Below are 19,627 nucleotides of genomic sequence, written 5' to 3' on the forward strand. Positions count from 1 at the left end.
CACATACATATTTTACATAGGTACGTGCATATATGTCCCGTATGAAAACATACATGTACACATGAAGACATGGCATTTAAAATGTGCATACACACAGGCAAAAATCCTGCAGAACCACACCAAAGTGATAGTCTTGGTCAGAGAGGGACTAGACTGGTTTTGCTTTTTAATATTTTACCATCTGACCTCGGGATAATAGCAAGCATATATAATTTCAGAGTTTAGTTATCTAAGACTTTCTTATAAGTACTTTGACTCTTGGTATCTATTGGGTAGTAAATGTCCATATAAACTTCTAGGAATCACATACATGTGAGCTTGCACATGGAACCAATCTCTTCTAGGTATAACTAAAAATGTTTTTACTGATCAGCAGGTCCTAAAGCAGAACTCACTGGTTTTTTCCCTTTGACTTCCTTTACTCTGATAGATCTTAAATACCATGTTCAGAGTCTGATAACCTGAAAGGGCATTGCTTAGCATAAGGGTGAAATCAAGTTATTTGTGATTTGATGGCTATTACTGACTCTCATATGGGAGCAAAACATTCTGTGTAGAGAACTCATGAAATTTATGTCCCTTTGATTTATAACCTGGTCGCTTGCAGGACATAGGATTCAGATTTATGAGGACCAGGAAGGAGAGGGTTGTAGTTGTTCTATTCCTAGCCGGAAATGCGGGTGCGTGCTGATTTAATGGTGCTAACCAACCGAAGAATATTTTTTTTCCCTAATATTTCTATATCTGTGCTCAAAAAAAGATAGCTACATTTTAAATCATTTTCAGCTCATAAACACATAGATTTTAAGGAGACATCACACTACAACTTTCTGAGTCCAGAGTCTTACAAATGCCTAATCACAGTTTTGTGTACTCAGTAATGCAGAAAAGTCCAAATTTAAGGTCTAGCAGTTGAAATGCTGCTATAGAAGGGGTTATAACTGGTTTCAGCAGTTATATGGGATAGAAAAAATAAGGTGCTGAGCTGGTTGCAAGGACACCTGCAACTGGCACAGCATCAGCACCCTCTCTCTAACATTCTGCACCTACATCAGTAGGCTGGGAGAGGATAACCAGGAGAACTGACCCAAACTGACCAAAAGGATACTCTATGCTATCTGCTCAGATATAAAAAAAAGGAGGAAGCATGGCCATTCATTATCTATGATATTTGTCTTCCATTGTAACCATTACTTCCTGGGAAGTGACTGGATATTGCTTGCTGATGGAAAGTAGAGAATAAAATATTTTGGTTTTTATCTTTGCTTGCTCATGGGCAACTTTTGCTTTTGCTTTATTAAACTGCCTTTTTCTTGACCTATGAGGTTTTTTCCATCTTATTTTCTCCCCCTCCCTGTCCTGTTGAGGAGGGGAGTGATAGAGTGGCTTGGTAGGCAACTGGTGTCAAGCCAAGGTCAACCCACCACACATGAATGTGGATAAGTTCCACCAGCCTAGAATGATAGCCATCCTTAGTGCAGTGTATGACATTACTTGTCAATATATGCCATAGTACTGACAACTTCCTGGAAACCTTAGCAATGCAGAGGTTTGAAAGAAATGGAATAACCTGTAGTTCATAAACAACACAGGCTAAATAAGCTGCTTCTAAAAGCATCAGAAACTTTTGCTCATAGATTTATCCTTCACTTCTAAAACTAACAGTGCTAAAAAGTGGCATGACTAAAAAGGCAACGCGGCAATAAAAATTCCAGTTTCACTCTAGGGATAGCTTCAGAGACATTGTGGTTAGAATTTTCTCCATTATTTGCAACTTGCCAAAGAGGAATGTTCTTTATTCTGGATTGACTTTGGGAAACCTATTAAGATTTTTAATTGCATTCAAAAATATACTTATGTTTTGAAACCTAGTCTGAAGGAAGTTTAACCTTCATTAAGGTCTCTCAGCGTGGCTGAGACTTATGTACTAGGAGGTACTTAGCTTGTCTCTGCCTGGTAAAAATACAAGGAATAATGCCAGTTTGTGGAATGAATAGAGCAGAAGGGAAGGGGCGGGGGGGGGGGGGGGGGAACACAAGTTATGAGCTGCTTTGGTCTTCATACTCAGGAAGTACCTACCAACTTCCATTGCCTCATCTCATCTCTTCTATTAGAAGGCCTTTATAAATTACAGGAATAAGTCACCCATTGCAAATAACTTCACAATGGAGAGCAACCAAATGGGACTGAAGCAGGATAGGAAACTCCCTTCTCCTACTGCAGATAGTTCTGAGTTGTTTGCATTTTTTCCTCTTGGGTAAGGATGAAAGTCAAAAATCTCAATAATTTCCACGAATTGAAAATCAAAAAAATGTGTGAGTTGAGTGCAAATGGAGCACTTAATTTCAATAATTTTGTAATATCTTATTACCGTGCTGATCTTTCTTTAATAATTTTGTATCTAAATTTGCTAATATTTCAAATATTTTAGTTTTGTAAAAAATTCCGTCTTGAAGAAAATGAAATCTTTTTAATTCAAGAAGTTGAAACAGGGCTATTTCTAATGTTTCTCATAAGAATTAATAATTAAAGAGCAAAGGGAAATGTAGGGATCCTTTTCTTAGCCATCAGTCTGAGTCATAACTCAAGGCTGTAACAGACGCTCCATATTTTGGTGTGATGGTTCTTTGGTGACTAAATCTTTTTCCTATCTGGTTGACCGCAGCAGTATTTGTATCAGGCCTAGAAAGATGGCTCTCTTAACTAGGCCAACACCAGAAGAAGGCTTCACTCATGTGCTGATAAGTCAATGGAACATCAAAGAGAAATATTCATTTTTTTAGCCAAGAACAGTGGAGCTGATCACAAATAGAGTGTATCCTTTGGCAATAAAAATTTTCCTCTAGTCAATTCCAGGACTAAGCCAAAGCCACTGCTTTGTTCCTCCACCTGTCTCAGTGAGTCAGAAATGGTTTCCTCTTGTTTTCCCTCCAAATGGGATACCAATGCCCTGCCTGGACTGCAGAGGCACAGGTGGTGTGCCCACATTTGTGAATTGCTTAGCCTTTGCAATCTTGGCAGCCTGTCTGAGCTCTGGCAAGCTTTTTTACTGAATGAGTGAGCAAATAGAGGGGAAAATCCGCTTTTCATGCTGCTTACCCTTTTTTTACTCTAAAAATCAGGAGTTTGAAAAATCTCATCAGTGTAATCTATAATGTTTAGAACTGTGACTAATAAAACTTCTAAATTTTGTTCATTAGCAGAAGTACTGAAATGTTTTGGAGTTTAATTCCATGGAATTCTAAAAGTTGGAAATGAGATATACATGTCTGAGACAAATTTTCACATTCAATTTGAGTTGTACTGCTATTCCAATGACTTAACAAGCATAGGTAGCTTTGTAGCTGTGAGTTATGCTGCTGTAATAGAGACTTCTTTCATTTACTGTATATATTTTAGCTTATCTCATAACTGCACTTCACAGAAAATTCTCTCTATTAAAGCACATAATTGATGGCTTTTGCCAAATGTTATTCCAAAGCCAATATGAGTATGAACAACATGAAGAGGTGCCACCTATACAAGTGTCATGTCAGCCCGGGCAGTGTGCTTCCCACCTAATCATGGTGGGAAAGAATCTGTATGACTCAGAAGCAGGAAAAGGAAAATAAGCATCAGACCTCTGGACCGAGCAGTCAGCTTGCCAGGGAGGAGAGCTGTCAGAATTCTCCTCTGCCTTATTCGATGGATTGTAGATCTGTGATTTCTGTCCCTATGTCATCCTTCTTGTCCAAAGAAACAGAGTTCTGTGCCTGGCCATCATTGTTTCAGTGACAGCAACAGATTCAGACACTTTGAGGAATGGTGTTGCTAACACAGCCATAAGAACATCAGTAAACAAACCAACCCCAAAACCCAGAAGAGTATGCATGTGCCCACTGTGTGTGTGCATAAACTTCAGACTGACTCATCTCATGCCATACTGATGAGCAATATATTCTGGCTGTTCTTTTCCCATGCAGGCTTAGCATGGCTGATTTGTGTACTCAGCACTGAAACCTACACTTTTCCCAGGACTCATCAGGTCAGATTGCCCATAACCTATTGCTGCTTTGATGGCTCTCATCCTGCTTTCAATTGATGTGGCAGTGCGTGAATACATATGACCAAAAGCTTGATATAAAATTCATTTGTCTAAACACCACCTATTTATGTTTGATGGCCTGAACAATTATTAATCCTGATTGGAAATATAAGTCATTGTGTCTGCAGTATCCTGTCACAGCATCCCTGTTAGCTCCCCTGAGGCCAAATTCTCTGACAATGCACATAGTGTCCGGTTCTTTCTGCACACAGTACCATGCCCTAGATGAAATCCCAGGGAGGAAACCTCTTTTTCTGTATGCTCACTAGTGTGGATGATCCCCAGGAATTTTCCTGGTCTGCCAGTGTATATCCAATAAGACAGGAGACAGACCCTGCACCACTGTGTGCAATAATTTTCCACGCTCTCAAAAATGTTCAAAAATGCCTACGATGGGCACAACCTGTATCCTTCCTGCTAGGCATGAGCTTCCACACTAGTCCTGCATCTGGTAGAGCCCTGAAAGAACTGGAGCTTCCTGTAATCTATAAAAAGAGTGGAAAGCTCCAGACCAGAAGGCAGGCCTGCTCTGTGTGTTGAAAAAGTGATACATTCCTCCTCATTTCTTGCTTGTCTCTAAATTTGCTGCTTTACATGAAGACTCTGCTCCACCATTGCCAATGAAATACCAGCTTCTAGGTTGTCAGATGACCTAATCTGCCTAGCAAAGAGTCACATACAAAACCCAGAACAGCAGGCACCAACCACCCTGTTGCGCTGCTGGCTGGCACCACACACCTTCACCCAATACTATTTTGTCAGTAGTTATTCAACACAGCCACCATGTGCCAGCCTGTGCACAGCACAGTGAAATACAGAGGTGGGCCTGGACCAGCCGCTACCAGTTACTGCTGGGGTAGAGCCAGGCCCTACTAGGTTCCCAATGCTGCCCCATGGCTTCTCTCTCTCCCAGTGCCACCCATCCACAATGCTGCGATGTGGTAGGGGAGCCCCATGGCAAATAACCCTCCCAAAACCCACAGACACGTCTCTTTCCCACACCAGGAAATGGCTAACAAAACCAGGGGAAGCAGATCAGATGCACATAGCTCAGCTATTGTAGAAAAGCATGGTTTGGTTTCTGTTGACAAATATCCTAGGACTGTTGAGCATTTCTTTGATCTGATGTGGTGGGAGGCTTCTAGGCAGCCATGGACCTGCAAATGTTGGTCTGTAGGGACTGACACTAAGGGTTTGGCTTTTTGCACACAAATGAGGAGAGCAAAGCACTTACTTCACCTGTCACAGCATTTTTTGTGTGATTCTTGCAAGAAGTAGGTGTCTGGTTTTGACTTGTGTTCTGCCTCCCAGCACAGTTCACTGGGGAGGATCTCAGCTCCCACCTTCTCACACATGCATGCACACTACAGGGCTCTCTCCTCCCAGATTTCCAGGCTGAACTGTGCCACACCACTGCAGACCTCCAGGATTCTGGAGCAAGTTCCTGACTGCATCCAGGGAGAGAGCATGCTGAGTGGCAAGGCATAAATAACAGAGTCAAGTCAGGCAGGACTGTTGCTAGAAATCTCTTGCTGGATGAATGGGCAGGAAAGGACAGGAGAGAAGTGCAGAGCAGATATTGTCCAAAGGCACACCAGGCAGAATGCAGCATAGACAATCCTGGATAACTTCAGAGGTGGCTTATGGATCTGCAAAGTAAATTAAAACAGGTTGTTTCTCAATTATCTGTGGATCTTACTGGGATAGTTATTAGAAACACTCTACCAGTGAATTGCAGTAATGCATACCAGAAACATTGATTTTGATGTTCAATCTGGTAGAAGAGTGTTATTTCAAGTACATCACTGTAACTTCATTTTGACTTCAGTGAAGTATTCTATTTTCTATTAGATGACAACTTTGCCCTACGCATAGAAATATTAAGGCTGGGGACAGGGGGATGTTTTTATTTGGTTTTCTTTTTTTGTTTTGCTTTGTTGTTTTGGGGCTTTTTTTTAATGTTGAATGAATTAGAAACCCACTGTAAGACTATAAATAATACATTAGATCTAGCAGTTAAAATTTCTGGATCTTAATCCAAAAGGGACTATAAGAACCATTTGATCAGACCTCCTTGCCTGAAAATCGGCACAGACTGCAATGAAGGATCATTGTACCTCTGGGTATGTATTTCGATATTTCCTCTAACAGTGACACCGAACTGAGAACATGGAAGGTTAGTTGCATGGCAAACAAAGAATTGTGCCATCAGTTGATACTCTTGCCTTTCATATGCATTCTACTGCAATGCCACCTTTCATCTGCTTACTGTGAATCAATAAAAGGATATAATCTTCTGTAAAGAATACAGTTCTGGAGAATCCAAAAAACCTTCTACTCAAAGAGTAAGCTAAGTTTCCTTAAGGTCAGAATGGAAACGCCTACAGATTTTCTGTTCTTTTTTCCATATGCATCATACACTCATTTGCTAATTTTGCTTGCATTTCCTCTAAAGAAAATTAAAGGAATTAGGTAAATTCCTAAAAGACAATAATGAATCAACCAGAAAAGCCACAAATATGTTTTCGATTCTCCCAGTTGTTTTTTCAGCCTCGTGTTAAAAAAGTGGTAAAATATTATATCCAGAATATTCTGGATATCCTATCCTGTGAAAGTTACTATTATTACCTAGAACTGCACACTACATAAAATCAGAGAATTTTAAACTTACTTTATAGAGAAGTAGAAGATTGCCTTTGATTTTTTGTCTTTGTGATTTCTTCTGAGGTTTTGGTGTTTGGGTTTTGTCATTGGTCTCGTTTTTCCCATTTATGAAACAAAATATTCTGCTTGGTGAACTGGTTTGATGATGGAATTGCTCCTGAAAGTTATTTGCCAGTAAAAGGAGTAATGAGAACATAATAGCTAATCCCTGAAAAGTTCAGCTGTATTAAAAACAATTTGAATGCTTTTTTGGAACCAAAAATAAAGCTATTTGCAGATGGTCTTCATTAGAAATACTGGTGGCAAGAATTATTTCACAGCTCTAATAGAATGTCTAGTCAATATCCCCTAGGCCTTAATATTTTCAGTTTCAGAGATTAATATTCTTGCTGTAGTCATCTGCTTGCATTGAAGAAATATGCTCACCATACACACATATATATATACACACATATGTTATCCCTTTAATGCAAGCAGATAGCTATATATTAAAATATTTGCATATATTTATATTACAGGAAAAAGAATTAAATAGATATTATGTTGAGAAGCCTACTATTTCAGATTAATTTTTCTTTTTTTGGATCTGAAACTAAAGCTAAGAAGGTTAGCAATTTATTTTATACTATACTGGCAACGTCAATTACACATTACTATTGCAAAACCAATTTCCTACTATGGAGAAAATAGGTGTACCCTGGAGAACATATCAGCCTCTATGTCACCCCACTGCCTTGACTTCAGCTATAGTACCACACACAGGCAGATAGTTAGATATATAGTTATCCAACCTACATATATTATCTGATTGGCATGTTCACTTGCTCCTTGACTGCCATAAATGAGTGGCTGTGCAGGTGCCATTAGCACATGCATCTTTTTCTGAATGCACCATTGTAGGAGTAGCTGAAAAGCTGTTTGTACTACACAGTCAGAAAGTTGGCAGTAGGACTGGATGAAAAATGGCAAGTATGTTTCAAGAAATATTCAAAAAACTTAATGTTTACTGTACACTGTTTAATCAACTACTTTTCAGGTTTTGATATTACAATTATTGGGTTTTCTTCTTCTTACGTTTTTTCCTTTGATTTTTTTTTCCACTATTTTCATTTCCTGCCCTTCATTTTTAATGACTAAGTAGAAGAGAATAAAGATAAAGGAACAAAATGAATGAGACAGAGGAGGAAAAACTACCTATGAAACTGTAACACTCTTAGTAAGTTAGTTTAATAGAGATGTCTTTGTTTACCTGTCCTAAGGTAATAAATGTGCCAGTAGGTGAAGCTCAATTTGATAGAAAATTATTTGGCTTGCTCAGCTTGTTTCAGTGGTTGTAGATTTTGACCCTATCCGTTTTCTCACTTAAAAATGGAATAGTGCCTTGTTAGACAACACTGTAAAAAGTTACTGCCTCCTTTTGTTTCATGGTTTGGGTGTTTGCAATTTATGACCTGAATCAGCAGATACATATGTTTCATGCATATGTATAACACTTTTGAAAAGTTGGCAAGAATAATCTTTGAGTTAGCAAGGAAAAGACCTAAAAATTTTATGTTTACAAATCTGGGCTTAAGCTGTTCCTCCATCTCAAGATTCATGTGTTTGCTTTCCATTTCAGCAGCTGCTGGAAGCACTCTTCAGTAGGAACCAAATAAATCCATACCACCTGTCTGTCTGAATTGGAGGCCAAATCATTCTGTTATTCTACCTCAACATTTAAGAAGTAATAAAGCATCTCAACCTCAATTTTCATGCCACGAAGAAAACAAACCAGAAGGGGAATAATAAGACCTTTGTTAGGCAATTTACAGGCATGTGACTTGGAATGACAGTAAAATCTTCATCATTGCTCCAAAAATTCTTTGCAATCTGAAGTGCAGTGTCTTCCTCTCCAAACTTGGTAAATGCTGATATATTATAGCTTGAATTTAATGCTGACCTATATCCATTTTACTACAAGTTGCAATTTTAGGTCTTTTGGTATTTAGCCTCTCCCCCTGTTAGGTCTCGTGGCAAGGTGGCTTTGAAGAAACTTACAGATTTGTGAGTATAGGAACAGTTATATGCGAAAAACATCAAAATTCTTCCAGAAGCACATGGCACGTTTATCCCTACAGACTTGAAAGTTATTCAGCTCTAAACTCTGCAGGTGTCCCACGCAATGTTCATAAATAAAAGCAAACTTTGAATCCCTGCCTTTAGTCCTAAATCCCAAGGTAAGGATTGACTGGAATATGCTGGAACAGATCTTTAGGTTTGGACAAAATTCTAGTCTTAGGTCATCGCCATGCCTTTCAAGCACTCAAAAAAACTACTGTAATATGTTATTTTGGTACTGGGCCATGCAAACCTTGCCCAAATTTTGAGTGCACGAGCTGTCAGCAAAGAGCTGTATAGTTGTAGGCAGGAGGTACTCCAGCGCACTTCAAATGAAACCTGTTCCCTCATTTTGCTTCAAACCAGCTGATTAGGAAAAATACATCATTGTGCCAAGATAAAAACAGATAAATCAAACTACTAATTTGTTTTTCCAGTGAGAGTTTCATACAGTTTATTAAATAGGGAATCCAGAGCAGTAATCAACACATTCACTGGGGTGTTAATGGAGATATGGTAAAGCAGTGTATGACAGCCAAAGGACAGAGTGCACTTCTTACTCACTCTCTCCAGCCATGAAATCAGTAACTCAGATAATTTGTCTTAGTCATCTACTATTACTTTGGAGTGAATCAGTGCACGGACGTTTAAGGACATCCCAAGCAGATTTGTTCATTTAATAGGGAAAAAACAAAACAAAAATAACAACTGTTTTATTTGAAAGCCAGGACCAAGAGAGGTTTAGTTTAGCTAAAGCAATATTTGACATTAGTTCAAGTTGGGCAGGAGTTCAGCCAGAAGTTATCATATGACTGGGTTTTGGGGTTTCTAGTTTTTTGGAAGTCTGTGTGAAATGATCTAGTAGTGGTCTGAGTCCAAATTCCAAAACATAAGTGCCTCCGTTCCTCGCAAAACCCCACAATTTGCAACATTGTTAAGAGTCTCTAAATAGAAGGAAAGAGACACAACCCCTAGTCTGCTCCAGGTCTGCTGTGCACATCCAAAATAAAGAGACTGGGGACATGAAATGACATCATTACCTTTGATCTCTTGACAATCCCTCATTAGGAAAAAAAAATCACCGAGAAAAAAAAGAAAATAATTACTAACCACACCAGCTACTCTGTTAAGGTTTTTGTCCTTGTCCTATAGATCTCAGCAAGCACTTCTTGGCATTGTCACGCTGTTGTTGAGCCTGACTAAGAGTCAGCAGGATCTACACAGTGAAGATGAAACAATTTACTATGAGTTCTTTTAGAGTCATTTGAAAAGCATGCACCCTAAAATTTATTCAAAGTTGACTTTTCAGTCATTTGCCTTCTAGGAAGTATAAAATAAAATATATTAACAAATACAGAGGTTAAGAAGAAAATATAATGAAAAACACTGGCGTATTTCAAACATATGAAGTCTTCCACTTTTAAGGAAAGTTTTCTTATGTCTATCACTTAGGCTTCACTGCAACCAATAAAACACATTTAGTCTGCATTTAAAGTAAATATCCCATGAAACAGTTTCAATAGTAAAGGAAATAGTTCAATGTAAAGGAAAAGTTTTCACTAATCTCTCACATACAATGCAGCCTTTAACTTTGCCCATTCCTTGTAGAGTTTTTGAGAAGATGTTTCTTAGAGGATTGTAAGTAAAAAGGTAATTTTCTCAGTACTATTGTTGTTGGCCTCCTCAGTAAACCAATTATATTTCTAAGAGTATATCATGACAATTCAGTACTTAAAAACATTTGCAAACCAATCTCCACTAGTCTAAAAAGTAATGCAAAGCACACAAAGACATGGGATATTTTCTTTGTGAGCATCAGTCATAACACAGCAATAATGATTATATACCACCTCCCCATCTGTTAGCTGCATTGTTTCATCTCTCTTCCTCCGCCTTCTTCTACATCTCTCCTTCACCTCTCCAAATGAAGTTGTGGGCTAAAAAATTATGCTTGTCACTCAGGGTTTCAATTGAAAATGAAATTTCAAACTTCAGAATGCATCTTCAATTTCAGATAAATGTGTAGAGTACCATAAAAACAAGTGTTGAAATCAAGAGTAATGTTCTATACCAGTTTTGTTATATTTGCTCAAACTTTGGAGTAGCTAAGAATGTCTTCTATCCTGAACGAGCTTTAGCAAATCACACACAACCAGATACTGAAATGAAGAAAAACTGAAAGTTATTTTTTCTACGCAGTTTCATTTGACTTTTTCTCATTTTTGTACTGTACTGAAAACAACAGATTGGGCTGCAAAGGTTTTAGTCGTATTCTATGTCTGTTCTATTGCAACATGCCATGAAGGCTTTGTGGCTGCAGCCTATTTTTGATTCACATCAGTTAAACAGGAGAAGAATCAGGCCTATGTAATCATATGAATCAGGCCTCTGCAAGGATTGCAGAGATATGGTTTCTTGGCATTGATCACAACTGTTGGATAATGGCTCCCCTCAGAGGTAGTATAGGAAGCATGCGCCAGTCCAGTAGGTCTTGCTACTCCATGTCAGGAGGAAAGAGATTGTGCATTTTATGTGAGTGTTTGCAAACGTGTATTGCAAACTCCATCCTACAATGCAATAGAGTTTAACAGATCAGTTATTTTCTTTTGTGGGAAATGACTATAGCTAATGAATACAATATGTTACAATTAATGATGGAAGTATATATAAGAAATTAAAAACGAAAATGTGGTGTCAAGGATTGAGATTCATTTTACAAAATATAGGGCTTTTAGGTTGTATTAGAACCATGCAGAAGGGAAGCTTTCCTGTATATTTTCTAAAATTTCAGCTTCGCAAAACTAAAATGAAGGCAAAATAATGAATAAAATATTTCTATTGATTTTGCAAGCTAGAAAGGTGAATGTTTGCCCAAACAGATGTTTAGAGTGACCCTGTGCCAGGCTCAGTTGTGTTTGTGAGAATGCTCTTTCTCACTAGTGTCTCTCATAGTGTCCCATAGTGTCCTTTAAATCTTACAAGGAAATTTTCCTGCCTCAAAGCTGTTAATTTAGCATAACACACCACCGCGTCCTCTGTCCTGTACTTCTTTGAGGGAATCTTTTAAGAAACATGAAGATTACTCCGTCCAATATTATTTCCTGCCACTTTTATGAGTTGCATAAAAATGTTATTAAACTGACTTTTTAAAAAGTTCTAAATCCTAAAATATTTCTAAAAAATGACTTACAGTTTGACCATCAGATCACTGTGGAATGCATTAGCTTGAGTTGTTTATTAAACAAGATAATAGAATAAAAGGATAATTTAATGCATGAACATATTTTTTTGAGGTCTACTCATTTTTCAGATTTCTCCAATACAAGAAATAGTGAATATCAAATGAAACTAGCATGTGGCAGATTCAAAAATAGCCATGGGTGAGTGGTTCTTCAAAAATGAGGGGAAAAAACTCCAAGTATATAAAATCGGGATTTTCTGGGATGACCACCATCAGAGGAAAAGTGACAGACAGGAAAAGTGTGGAAGCTATAACTGATGTAAGAACTAGAAAAACATCATCTCACTGCTCAGTAGCAATTGAAGTAGCAAATAAAATGACAGAAATTATTAGGTAAGGAAAAATGACAGAGAAAGAAAAGAACAGAGTTTTTCCCCAGTGTAAACCCATGCTGCATTGTGAATCCTATGTCCAGGTGAGTCCCTTGCCTCCAAAATAGGTACAGTGCAGCTGGGAGAGGTACAGAGAGGGGCAGCAGTACCAACAGGATGTGCAGCAGGTGGCATACAAGGAGCAGTTGTGTACCTGGGGCTCTCATGCCTGGAAAGGACTCAGCTGGGCAAAAATATGACAAAGCTTTATAAAACCATGAGTAGCAAAAAAAAAAAAAAAAGTGGATGGGGACTGAACAGTCATCAACTCTCAAATATAGGAAGTATAGACCATGAATGAAACCTAATGGATGGCAAGTCCAAACCAAGCAGTGGCAGATGTGTCTTTTGTGAAGGCATCACTAAGGTGTGGAACTGCCCACCTACTGTGTGATGCTTAAGTGAGATACACAGGAGACTGGAGAAATTAGTGGCTGTTAAATATGTAGATTCCATGTCTAGCTCAGCAAAACCTTTAGTGACAAAGTGCAGAAGGCAGGGAGTATCTTATTTTAAAAAGTTCATGTTCTGTAGATAAAGGACAAGTCCAAGTCCATTTTTGGTCTCTAAAGGAATTCCATATTTAAATATAGTCCTTAATGAAAAAAGCCACACAGAAAGGTCTTTTATATTCTCTTAGAGATAATGAAGTGGCAAGCATCACCTAGAAAACAGAAAACCAAGACTAAATAATTTCTCTTCTGTCAGTCTTTGCATTGGTAATTCTGAAACACTTTTGCACACATGCATTTTTCTCACCCTGTTATAAAGTTGTCCAGTAGCATTCTGCATTTGTTTTTAAAATGGATTAATAAGAAAAAGAATGACTGCAACACTCTGGTTTTCAAAGCTTTGGTTCATCCCTATCTGCCACTGAAAGGTAAACCTGTCCCTACAGTTGTGTCCTGGTTCTGGGCAGGACAGGGTTAATTTTTGCAGTAGCCAGGAAAGGTATGGCCAGGACCCGGAGGTTATTCTATACCACCGCACATCATTCTCCAGGAATAGGAAAGGGCTTGCTCCTGAGTTGAGGTCTGCTGTCATTGGTATTGTTACTGTTCATTTTCTTATCTCATTGTCATTTCCAGTAAATTGTTCTTATCTCAGCCCGTGCTCTTTACCTTTTGTGCCTCCAATTCTCCTATCCAGCCACTGGCAGGGGGAGGGGGAGAGGGAAGTGAGTGGAAGGCACATAGTTTCAGTGGGAACACTAAATTGGAGAATACCCTTCCTAAACCATGATAAATTGTCAGGTTACAGTGGACGGCAAGGGGAGAGCAAAAGTCTTATTCAGTAGGTAGGTCTGAACATAAACCAATAAAGAAGGTGTGAACAGTCCTAGCTAAAAAAAGAACAACAAATAAAAATTTCCCAACACTCAGGAAAGGGTTTTTTTTCCCAAATGTAAGTAATAAGATGTGCAAAAACTGATTTGTGCATCTTCTGTCATCTGAACAATACACTGATTAATTTTCTAGCCATAGAAGCTGAAATAACCTAATATTAATTAGTGCACTACAAATTTTAAGAGCCAAACACAGAACACCAGGACAATATTTCACATTTCTTCATTCCCTCTTGTTGAACAGAATTTGAAATTGAGAGACGAAAAACTGAAGAGGCTGTTCTCTTTAATACTGTGTCTTATGCTAATTAAACATAAGATCTGAGATGCCAGATGTAGGATTCTTCACGCACTTTCCATAAAGAAAACAAAACTGCTGTTTTTGTAGGCCAGTGAATTTCTCTAATTAAAAAAACTAACACCCAAATCTCAATATAATCTTAGGACAGACATTTAACTGAAAATATTACTGCTAGAACATATGTAACAACTGCTAAACTGTTTGCATGTTCTAAGTGTCAGGATATTGATAACAGGATTATCTGAGATAATCAATATATCACTGTGGAGTCTGAGTTCAAGAAGGATGTTTAGCAATTCCTGAAAATCAGAATCCTCTACTGTATTTCAAACAATGGGCTATTAAGCCACAGCTTTGAAAATCACCTCTCCTTTCAAAAGCCTTAATCTATGTTTTGAGTAGGTTAAAAATTCACAGAAGTTCCCAATACAAAAATGCACCTCAATGACAGTGATAGAATCTCACTCTCCAGGAGTGAAATATTGCTCCCATGAGTGAATGAACTAGTGCTATATGATCTTCTGTCATTTAGAGATCTATCCAGTATAAAGAGAATTAAGACCATTATCCAGCAAATATTCTGACAGCATCATTTGCTCATCACTTTCTGTCACCTCTCAGTACATGACTAGTTCAGCCTCTATTTTGTATAATTCAGAACATAAAACCTCTAGGAGAAAAAGTCTACCTGAGCTGTTTTGCATTCTATTCTATTCTATTCTATTCTACTCTATTCCCACAGCTAAAAACCCAGTATATACTAGGGAGCAAGGGGAGAACCTGGAATGCAAATGAAGGCCATATTCTTTCAAAAGCATCTCCATGTTACTGACTGCTCCAAAGACATCTCTCTCACTGTAAGCATGGAGGTGACATGCAGTGCTGGCCACACAACATATGTGTCTTTGTGCAAGCAGTGCCGAAGCAAACCCTTCTGTCTCACCAGGGGACACTCTGTCTCACAGCTACCAGTATGCTAAAGCTAACATTTCTTCTTAATAACATATGGAACCAGTATATATATATGTATGTATGTATGTATGTATTTACTTTGTATGTAATGTGAGGTGCCATTTCTTCCCAGAAGTCAAGGGATGGAGAAATCCAGTACTGTTTCTCTCCAGTAAATGTTCTCACATGGCTGTTGCTGAATATGGCCATTACTGGCTTGAGAAATAATAGCTTCATGTACCACATTATAAAAATAGAAATTAGTCAGTTTTCCAATTCAGCTGGCAATTTTTGTTTTTAATATTTTTATTACCACAGACATCATCGTCCAGCCATCTGCTAAAGATGAGACAGACAATAATTGAGCAAAACTGGAATGAATTTTGCTGTTTCTGCAGCTGGGCATTTCATTACTGTATTCTGATGGGGAATTGATGGGGGGAGGTATTTCGTTCTTTTTTTAGAGGCAATCAAAATGTGATGCACAGCAACACTTCAGTGTGAAAAAAGATACTGTTTTTTACAGGAAGACTGGAAGACCCATATTGACCTTTGTTTACCACTCTACCATCACTGTTGGGAGACAAGCAGCAAGCCTGTCTTGGTTCCTCCTTCCGTCATTCCTGAGGATAATCTGATCACTGAATTATCAAGATTTTAGCAAAATTGAGAGAGGCATTAGGCTAATCCACCCCAGATGCCACAGCTCTCTTGTATCTTGCTCTAGCTCTTCATGCTTCTTTCTCTCTCCTCCAGAGCTAGCCTCCAAAGGCAAAACCTGACCATCCTCCACTGCAAAACCTGGCAGTCAGCAGGCTCTTCCATCCTTAAATCCAAAATTACTCCAGAATAGACAATTAGTATGAGTAGCTTTGGCCAGCTATAGACCATATTTTTTATTAAAAGGGCAGAATGCTCACACTGAGGTAAGTGCATCATTTCTATGTATCAAAAATCTCTAGGAAAACCTCTTTTTTTTTTTAAAGTTTTGCAGAAGTCAAATAAAACATTGCCTATTAGGGTTAAGTCCAAGGTGGTGGATGGGGTGTACTCTGAAAGCACAGCAGCAGCTTTCTGCATACAAAAGTTGAAACTGAAACCTTGAAGTCCCATGGCAGCTTTCATATTAGAAGTTTCTGGGGTTTGGTGGTCTTTAGCCACAACTGTTCCTACACAGTTATCCTGTTGATCTACATCCTCTCATTACAAATAGTTCCTTCTCTTTGTTTTTTCTATAGGATTGTTAAATAACTGGAAAAACTCACTGGATTAAAAGATGCTTCTAAACACTATATTTGCCACTTGTGTAGGATTACAAAGAGATAAAAGAATTACCTCTATCAACTTCAACAAATCTCAGCATGAAAACACTGTAGAATAAAAGGATGGACAAAACACAGCTAGAAGTAGGACATAAATGAGCCCTGATCCACTGCCCATTGATGTCAGTGGAAAGACTTGCACTGACTTCACCAGATGAGGCCTGTTGTGAAGGTTCTAAAAAATGCTAACGATATCTTTATGCAGGATATTTTCAAAACAGAATGGGAAGGCCTTTTTTTTTATCAGTGGGTTTTATAATATGGCATTGCTTTACAGAATATCTCTGTCAATAAGAAATTATAGCAAGGAAAAGCAGAAGATGGAAAAATCTTTTTAATTAGCCTTCAATTTGTCAGAAACATCTATGTCAAGAAAGAATATAACAGAGGAAAATATGCAGTAACATATTACAGCTGTTCATTTTGGAAGAAGCAAATAATAATTTAATTGTTGTCTTCTTACATTTTTACTTCCTCCCTTATACCGTATTTCTCTTTAAGAAATCTCTCAGCACAGTTAAATTGGAACGCTATACAGGAATTCTTTCTCCTTTTTATTATTTTACCATATGAGGGTTTAGGCAGGTTGTCAGGTCATTTGACCTCCTTAAGTGCATTGGCAGAACTCTGATATTCATGGCCAAGAAATTTTCCTTGTTTCCTTTTCTCCAAGTTGTTTAAATGATAATTTGTATTAATTATACAAAGTGCATCCTTAATTAAGTGAAGAAAGACTTGTTTTTTTCCCAGGCATCTTTTACATTTTAGCTGATGAATTCAATGATGAGAGAGATGGAAGCTGACTTTCAAGCTGTTTTTTGGTCTTATTTATAAAAGAGATGGGAGTGATGAAGCAAGAGGTAATCAGTACACAAAGAAAAGATCAGACATGCAATTGCAATTTGAGTCCAAGAATAGCCATGTTAATAGGAGAAGCTATGAGACCAAGCTTCAAAAGAAAGCTTTTATGATGAAAAGTGATATACAGGATCTTGATTTAGAAATTATTCTGCCTACTGTAATGACTAAAAAAACCCAAACCAAAATTAATGGCGATGACTGTTCCAAATGGAAGTGGACACAAACAGACCTGAGAGTATGCATTTTCTGTAATGTCTATTCACACCAAAGGAAGGTTGTATCAAATTGGTGCATATAAACCCAAAGAGAGATGCCCTTTTATTATAGGAAGTGTGCTTCCAGGAACAACAGGATGTTATTAAATGTAAATAAGTATCAATTGATTACCCAGATAATTCTTCAAGCTTATAAACCTTTTCCAACAACACTTTTTAAAAAACTTTGTGATAGAAATCAAGAACAAAGGGCATATTGCAAATACAAAATAAAAGCAGTTTTACAAATCCAATCAAGAGCAAACACGTATTTGAAATCAGTTTTAGATAATTTACAGCCACTGAAGCAGTCAAGCTTTTTTATTTGGCTGTAAGCTCAAGATTTCTGAGATTAATTTTTTTCTCACAATTAGGACTTTTTTTCCCCTTGGATATTTTGGGTACATTTGCAAAAGTGCTTATGCTATTTAGGTGGTTTTCATCAGCTAAAGTTCTGCATTTATGGTAGAAATCTTAGAAAATTGAAAGTGAAAAGCATTCAATTTGCACATTCTGGAGCTCCATTAGAATAGCCTACCTCAAAGCACCAGTCTGACAAAGCACTTAAACCTGTTCTGAATTTCTCTGTCAGCCATGATCTTCCCAATTTCTGTAAAGCATTCACACGCTTTAAGACAAGAACTAGTTTTAAAACTTTGCTGAAACAGAGGTGAAAAGCTGCTTTACCCATTCAAAGTACCAGAGCAATTCAAGTTTTCACCCCCTTTTCATAGGTCCTGTGCACTTTGCAGCCATTGTGAGCTGCTGTTCCTCTATACTGCTCCAAGCTTCTGGAATGCACCGTGCACAGACAGATAGTATCTACCAATGCTCCTCAGAGTGCCTTAACACTTCAAAAGAATAGCAATTTTCCAAGTCCAATATATATTGCACATTCAAATTATGAAAATAAATTATTGAAATATTTGTCACATGATATTGGAATGCATGAACTTTACCAATGCAAAGTCAAAAACGGATTTTAGAATAGATACACAATTTTATTAGTCAGGGGAGCAAATTAGCCAGATAGAAGTGGGGGAACGCACAAGGGGAGGAGAGCATCTGCCCAACTCAGGTGGGAAAACTGCTCGAAGACATCTCATGTCCTAGGTAAGGTTTCCCTTTTACACCCATCAATACTTTACCTCTTCAGTTACCATCAGTGAATTATCACAAGTTTCGTTCACCAGAAGGTGGTTGTTAAAATGAAAAATATCTGGAGATATAAAGGGCATGCATACACCCTCCCAGGGATGGGAAGCCTGGTAGAGAAACTTGAGCATTATCTGCCAGAAACAATGAGTGTGGCATTCCACAAGGAAAAAATGGGCTGCAATTTACTACGTGTGGCACTTGGATCATTTCATGTGGCTTTTCACTAAGGTTAAGAACTGATGTGTTTCCCTGGAAAAAGCTGAGGAGACATACAGGCACTGAGAGATAAAGCAGGACGTTCACAACAGCTACTCCTATAAGAAAATGATAGGCAACAATCCAGAAGCTCTCTAGGCTGGAATCACAAACCTTGTCAAAGAAGATAAAGCCTGGGAAAGGGAAGCAGATTAAAAATATAAGCATTCTGAAGAACTGTTCCTGTATTTCTTCTCTGGAGAGCTAATATTTCCTGATCAAACTGCCATTCCTCAATGGAATGTGAAGACCAGGAAGGGACTGCATACACTAGTCACCCTAGAAAGTCTGAACACAAAGAGATAAACCATTAAAAGTGACAGAGGAAATTAGAGGATGCTGTATCATGTAAAATAATTCCAAACATTCAAGTGTCCTCCATTTGCACTAGGACTCTTCAAAGGACAAGCTGAAGACAGAGTCTCTAGCACATCTCCCAGAATAGCACATGTGCTCCCTCTGATATGATTTAAGGTGTCTGAGTGTCATTTATGGAAAACAGTTTTTCACTGAACCCAAATCTTCAATTATTGCAAATGCACTTCTTACAGTTAAATAAATATTAAAAAAATTACAAACCCTCTTTGGTTTCATATTTATATCAGAACATCCTTGTGTATCTGAAAGTCATATACTGCAAGCAGCTTTGTGTCTGAGTTTCAGAAGGAAGTTGAAATCATTGAAAATACCTAGAGGTAGAAAGGTACAATGTGTTTTACAATG

The sequence above is a fragment of the Coloeus monedula genome, assembly GCF_965178545.1.
Source record: "Coloeus monedula genome assembly, chromosome: 6".
Lineage (NCBI taxonomy): Eukaryota > Metazoa > Chordata > Aves > Passeriformes > Corvidae > Coloeus > Coloeus monedula.